The sequence below is a fragment of the Tupaia chinensis genome, unplaced genomic scaffold (genome assembly GCF_000334495.1).
Source record: "Tupaia chinensis unplaced genomic scaffold, TupChi_1.0 Scaffold000090_1, whole genome shotgun sequence".
NCBI lineage: Eukaryota > Metazoa > Chordata > Mammalia > Scandentia > Tupaiidae > Tupaia > Tupaia belangeri.
This window is the reverse complement of record NW_006159552.1, coordinates 20215-27674: the sequence shown is the minus strand read 5'-3', so window position 1 is coordinate 27674 and position 7460 is coordinate 20215.

The following is a 7460-nucleotide window of genomic DNA, read 5'->3' as shown; positions in this document are numbered from 1 at the left end:
GGCTTAACTACTGCTTGGAAATGGAACAGGTTCTCCCTCTTGAATGCTCTATATGGAGCCAAGAGAAATAGATGGATCGCTGGGCTGTACAAAAGGAGTTCACAGTAGTCTCTGATAGGATGGAATAATATCTTTGAAAGTTTCAAAACACAGATAAGATGAACTCATTTGTATTTCTTGGGAATTACCCTTTTGAAACAATGAGAAGTTCCTGCCAGGTTTAGGTTGGCTTGGTAGGTAGTCAACACTGCCACCTGCTGGCTGACTTCAGAAAGGCGATTGATGTCAACGTTCTGATTTGGAATAGAAATGAAGCAATAAAAATAAATCCCCTAGCAGGGCGTGTCAAAGGTCTGTCATTTCGAATTCAGTCCCTTTCTTTTTCTTTGACAATGGATTTCCCAGAAATGGGCCCTATATGCGCAACTGTTTTTTGGTATGAGTGCCTATGAATTGGCGTCACATTCAACTAGGAACTATTCCCAGTGCTTTTGCTTTTAAAATTGTGGATGTTAAGAGTCTTTTTCAGTCCAAAAGAGTTTCACATGCTTTCTAAATTTAATTCTTTTTAAAATGTTTATTTATTCCGAGAGAGGAAGAGACAGAGAGAGAGAGAGAGACCTTCAACAGGGTCCTTATGCCACGATTCATTCCTAGTCTCTTGTCGGCCAGGATCAGGGATATATGCATGCTCCGTGTGCCCAGGGATGAGGACCCAGGCCCTTACCCACGTGGGAGCAGTTGCATTACCATGTACCACCACTAGGTCCTGGGTTACGATTCTCTGTGGTGCTAATAATTTCTTCTGTAAATATTTTTATTTTCTACTTTTTTTTCCTGTTTATTTTATATATATACATACATATAGATGTATATATACACATATTAAAATATATAATACACATATGATGTATATATAGTGGAGACAAATTAAAGAGGTGAAACTTACATCGATCAATTGTATCTCATGCTGACCTTAAGTGTTTGGTAGAAGGAAAGTTTAAAAATCGCGGATTAAAGTGAAAGTTCGTAGTTCCTGATAACGAAGTCATTGTATTTTAAGTCCATTCTGAATCGATATAGAACACAATTTTAAAAAATTGCTAGAGACTGTGTGTGCTCACCGGAGAGAGACAGAGAGAGAAAGAGGAAAAAAGCACTTCCCAGGGAAGAATGATCAGGCCACAATCCCTTCTCTCCACCTGTCCCTCCTTTTCAGGATTCTGGGCTCACTCATACATGTGCCTGGTGTGTTTAGTGAGTGGCCGGGTCCGGGACTTGGTGCCATGGGATGGGTCATGTGGAATTCAGCTGCCCTTTCTGTTGGGCCACTGAGTGGGCCACAGAGAACATTATTTGAATGGCTTATGCTGATTTAATGAGAATGGTCTTGATGCCAAAGGGTGTGTGCACTCACCAGAGACAGAAAGCACACCCCACTGGGCGTGGCCACTCCGCAGTCCCCTTTTCTTAATTCTGCCATCCCATCAGGATTTGGGACATGGGTGCACATACGCCTGGGATGTCTCTCAAGTCTCCCGGGGCCAGGATTTAGACGGGGTCAGCTGTACATACGTCCTTTAACTGTAAACATTTACTTCCCCATATATTTGAACACACGTTGGATTTGGGGCAGTTTCACCAGTGGTTTTTGCTACGATCTCTGTGGCGTGGCTGCATTTCACTTCACTTTTGCACTCTTTTATTTTATTTCATTTAATAATATTTTATGACTATTACTTCTTTGGTTTCAATCATTGCTGAATTATTTTATTTATTCTTTTCTTCAGAGTGCTTGCAAACAGGGGAGCTGCCTGGGGGAAATACACACGGACAACATTTGTGCGGTTATAATGGGCCAAACTCTGTAAAAAGTGGGGGTGAAGGTCTGATTTGGGGAAATCTTGGTGAAAGCCTGTATTTGAAAAGACATCTAAAATGACAAAAAAAACCCAAAAACCAAACAGATAATAAAAAAAAACCTATACTTAACATTTCCTACCACATGTAACTTGAAGTGTAATATACTTAACATTTCCTCCCACATCCACATGTATCGTGAAGTGTAATATATATATATATATATATATATGCCCAAACATAGGGAAATCTTTATTCTTAGGTGGAATCTTAGAATTTTAAGTTCAAAAAATGAAACAGAAAACTTCTCCCAACAATAGCAATAAAAACCTATTAGTTGTCATTTTAGACTTGAAAATCACTTTTGTAGTATCGAAAGTTGGGGGCAGATAACTAAAACGTGTGTCTATAGAGGCACAATGACCTGCTGTGTTGGATACAAACATGTTTTGGTTCTTATCCACAAGGCACGACAACTTATTTCCAGTAATTCTTTCTGTGTGGACTGTAGGTTTTAAGATTCTTGGAGAATGGCCCAGGCTTCTTTTTTTTTTTTTTTTTTTACTCAGTGGTTAAAGTCGAGTTGAACTGCTTGGAATTTGTACGATTTTGCCTGTTAGTTCAAGCTACTGCTCTCTAAGTTATGCTATCACGTTTTCAAACTGGTCTAGGCCTTAACAGCCACCTGGTCCAACCCTCTTTTATTGGGGAAACAGCTCCTGCCTGGCTCAGGAAGTCACTGAATGTGTATCAGAATGCATTTCTGAGTCAGGGCTAGGATGTGGGTTTAATTATATCAGCTGCGCTTGCTACTGGAAATATTTAGGCTAATTAAGTTCATTAGCAAATCGATTAAATGGGGGGGAAAAGCATAGAAAGCAACCATGGATACCAGAGACAATGTGGGAGGAGGGTGGGACATGGCAGAGGGTGAGGGATAGGGAATCAAGGATGGCAAAAATTTTTAAAAAAAAAAAAAAGGAAAAGAATACAAGACATAAAAAATGGAAAATTATTTGTTGATAATGAGTATGTTGATGTGCTTGATTGAGCCAATATACAGTGTATTTTGGATGGAAAATTCATTTTGTATGCTGTAATGATATATAGTGAATTAATGTAAGAAAATAAATTTAAAGAAAAAAAAGAATGAAGAGATATTTGAGATTAAAAAAAAAGAAAAAAAAAGAAGTTGTGGGTACTTGGCCCGTGTTTCCTAATTGAATGATTGTTTTTTTTTTTTTTAATTTCTTTTGAAGCATTATTTCTTTAATTGTATGCGTTATTACTATTTTAAAATTTGCTATAGGTCATGTGCATTCACCAGAGAGAGAAAGAGAAAGCGAGAAAGCAAACTGCCAGGTCTTAGACTCGAACCGTATTTGGCCATGTGAAAGTCCAGCGCCTTAACCACCACGCCACCTGGTGGCCCCGAGCGACTGCTCTTCCATAGCACTAACTAAATATTTTTTTGACTTTTGTTTACATGTAGATTGTTCTATTTTGTTCCCACCATGATTTGAAACGATCTGTTGTGTCTGCAGACTTTAAAATGTGCACTATTGTGTTGATGCATGTGGGTTTATAAAATATACAAAATAAACAATCAATAGCAGGAACCAGCATTTGGAGTGATGGTTAAGGTGCTGGACTCCCACATGGCCAACTGCAGTTCAAGTCCTGGACCCCAAAGCTTGAAAATCACACTGGGCACCCAAAATCTTGAGAGGAGAGTGAAGAGAGCATTTTGGAATGGCCATCCTCCCTGGGGTGGGAAGTAATTTCTCACTTTCCATCTCTCTGTCTTCCTCTCTCTGGCAAGTACACACGCCTTATGGCCAAAAATTAAAAAAAAAAAAATCTTAAAAAATAAATCAATAGCAATCATGTGATTTCAAAATGTAGGTCTTCAGGGACCAGCAGTTAGCATAATGGCTATGTCGCTGGGCTCCCACGTAGTCGACCGCGGTTTGCGTCCCGGACCCGGTGGCTTAAAACTCACACTGGGCGCGTGTGCGTGCCCAAGATCCCGAGAGGAGAATGGAGGAGAAGGGATTGCGGCGTGGTCATCCCCCCTGGGGGGTGATTTCTCGCTTTCTGTCTCTCTGTCTCTCTCTGTCTGGCAAGCGCACGTGCCCTATAGCAAAAACCTCTAAAAAAAATGTGGGTCTTCAGTAAAAAATGAGTTCATAATTAGACTTTAGCACTTCATACAACTATTAGATCTGCTCAAGGACAGGGAAAGCGTGTGGCTGCTTATGAGGGAGAGGAAATAAATTTCTGAAAACCATGACACTCCTAAATACCTCATGCTTTGACAGTATCCAGATGGTCCCCAATCACGAGCCTCCTTATTCAGCTATGTGTTCATTCATCCACTCATTCAGTGTCCACTGTGTTTATTGAGAGCCTATCGTGACAAAACATGCATTAATGGATATGTAAAAGTGGAGAGATTAAAGAAAACGTGGTATTCTACTTTTTTTTTTGGAGAGGTTTTTGCTACACGGCACGTGCACTTGCCAGAAAGATAGAGAGAGACAGAGAGATAGAAAGCGAGAGATCACCCTCCAAGGGGGATGGCCACATCACAATCCCTTCTCCTCTGTTCTCCTCTCGGGATCTTGGGCACGCATGCACACGCGCCCAGCGTGAGTTTAAGCCACCGGGTCTGGGACTCGAATCACGGTTGAGTACAGGGGAGTCCAGTGACATAGCCATTAGGCCAACTGCTGGTCCCTCCGGTGTACTTTTTAAAATGTTTATTCACCGATTTCTTCCATGATCAAGAGACAGAGAGATTACTCACAGACCGTCTCGATTTACCCCTCGTCTCAGCCAGCTGCTGTTCATGCGCACACATGTCTGGCAAGCTGTCTCCAGACTTGAACCTAGGACCTTTCCATGTGGGTCAGCCTGGCAGAATGCAGTGTTACCTCTGTGCCACTGTCTGGCCCCTGTTAATTTTTGTCTAATACTTCTTTTGCTTCTTGTAGTTTTTTTTTTTTTTTTTTTGAGAGTTTTTTTGCTATAGGGCACGTGCGCTCGCCAGACAGAGAGAGACAGAGAGACAGAAAGCAAGAAATCACCCCCCAGGGGGGATGGCCATGCCGCAATCCCTTCTCCTCCATTCTCCTCTTGGGATCTTGGGCACGCATACACACGCACCCGGCGTAAGTTTTAAGCCACCAGGTCTGAGTTTTAAGCCACGCGGTCGGCTACATGGGAGTCCAGCGACATAGCCATTACCCTAACTGCTGGTCCCTCTTGTAGGTATCTTTAATCCTCCTTTGAGCAGCCCTGACTGGAATTTCCTTGCCTTTTCCTTCTTCTCAGGACCATTCCCCAGGACTCTTTTCTGCTTAGTGCAACATAAATCCTTATGAATGAGAGGACTCTTGAGACATCTAGCTATTCTAGAACAAAGTTAGAGAGTTCTGGCGTGCTGTATTTTTGTATTAAATGAATATGGGTTAGCTGATCTCTGGCTGCATTTTTACCTCAACCTCTTAAATAGGAGGTTTTTCTTAGCAAAAATATACTTGAATAATAAAGATTAGTTTTGAATGCTTCAAAATAGTGGTCATAATTCGGTGGCATACCCACAGACATGCGTTTTTTTCCTAGTTTATCTGGGCTCTTTGCAGTAATTTTTAGGCTGGTTCTTTGGTGTTCATAGTGTAAATTTAGTTTGAGAAGTACTGAGGGAATAAGATTACGGAGCATGAAGGTGATGCTAACACAGATGGAAAACCATGAAGTAAGCAAATTCACATGCATTTTTGGCTAAAACAATTTGGAAATGTATTATTTCACATAATCATAAATCCAGAGGCCAGCAGGTGGTGTGGTGATTAAGGTGGTGTGGTGGACTCTCACATGGGCTGACCACCATTTGAGTCCTGAACCAGGCGCTTGAGAATCATGCCAGGGGTGTGCGCATGTGTTCTCAAAATCCAGAGAGGAAAATGGCCAAAAAAAAAAAAAAAAAGAAAAGGGCCCAGAAGTTGGGGTTATGGGTATTACCCATGTAGTCGACCGCGGTTCGCGTCCCGGACTCGTTGGCTTAAACTCACGCCGGGCGCGTGTGCGTGCGTGCTCAAGATCCCGAGAGGAGAATGGAGGAGAAGGGATTGCAGCATGGCCAATCCCTCTGGGGGGTGATTTCTCACTTTCTGTCTCTCTGTCTCTCTCTGTCTGTCTGGCGAGCACACGTGCCCTATAGCAAAAACCTCTCAAAAAAAAAAAAAAAAATCCTGAGAGGAAAATGGAAGAGAAGGGACTGCAGCATGGCCATACCCCTGGAGGGTGATTTCTCACCTTCCCTTCTTTTGTCTCTCTCTGGGAGCACATGTGCCCTGTGGCAGAACCTTTAAAAACAAAAAGAAGAAAGAGAGAAAAAGAAAGGAAGAAAGAAAAAGAAACAAAGAGAAAGCAAAAGGAGAAAGGAAGAAACCCAGTGGGAAGAGATTCCAGGTTCAGTATCGTCATGAGGAACTCGAGTCCTTTCCGCTCCATGCTGGCGTTTCAGCGTTGTCAACGTGACAGTGGTCTCCAAAGATGTCTATGGCCCAATCTCTGGAGCCTGTGAACATGCATTTCATTTGCCTTAGTCCGTTGTTTCTTTATTCACGATAGAGTGCGAGCATGCAGGAGAAAAAGAGAGACACATAGAGACAGAAACAGAGAGAAAGACCCTCCACAGGACTGGGCAAGCTGCCATCCCATTCCTCCAGTCCTCCAGCCCATTGCATCCTGGGTACTTGCTCAAGTGCCCAGAGAATTTTCAGGTTGACAGAGCTGGGGATTTGAACTGGGGTCACCATGTGGGACCTGGCTTCTTCTTCTTCTTCTTTTTTTTTTTTTTTGAGAGGTTTTGGCTATAGGGCGCATGTGCTCGCCAGAAAGACAGAGAGAGACAGAGAGACAGAAAGTGAGAAATCACCTCCCCGCCCCAGGGGGATGGCCATGCCACAATCCCTTCTCCTCCATTCTTGTCTTGGGTTCTTGAGCATGCATGCACACGGGCCCGGCTTGAGTTTTAGCCACTGGGTCCAGGACTTGAACTGAGGTCAACTACATGGGAGTCCAGTGACATAGCTATTATTCCAACTGCTGGTCCCTGGGATCTGGCTTCTCTTAAGCCGTGTGTTACCACTGCTCCATGAAACTGGTCAGCCTTAATTTTTATTGGCAAGTTTTGTCTGCCCCTTTCTACCTTTCTTTTTCTTTCTTCCTCTTTTCTCTCCTTTTTCTTTCTTCCTCCCTCCCTCCCTCCCTTTTTCTTTCTCTCTTTCTTTCTCTTTCTCTCTTTCTCTCTTTCTCTCTTTCTCTCTCTCTCTCTCTTTCTTTCTTTCTTTCTTTCTTTCTTTCTTTCTTTCTTTCTTTCTTTCTTCTTTTTTTCCTTCCTCCCTCCCTTCCTTTCTCTGTCTCTCTTTCTTTCTTTCTTTTTCTTTTTCAGAGAGAGATTATTTTTGCTATAGGGCATGTGCAGTTGCCAGAGAGATAGAGAGAGACTGAGAGACAGAAGGCGAGAAAACACTCTCCCAGGGGGGATGACCATGCCACAAATCCTTCTCCTCCAATCTCCTCTTGGGATT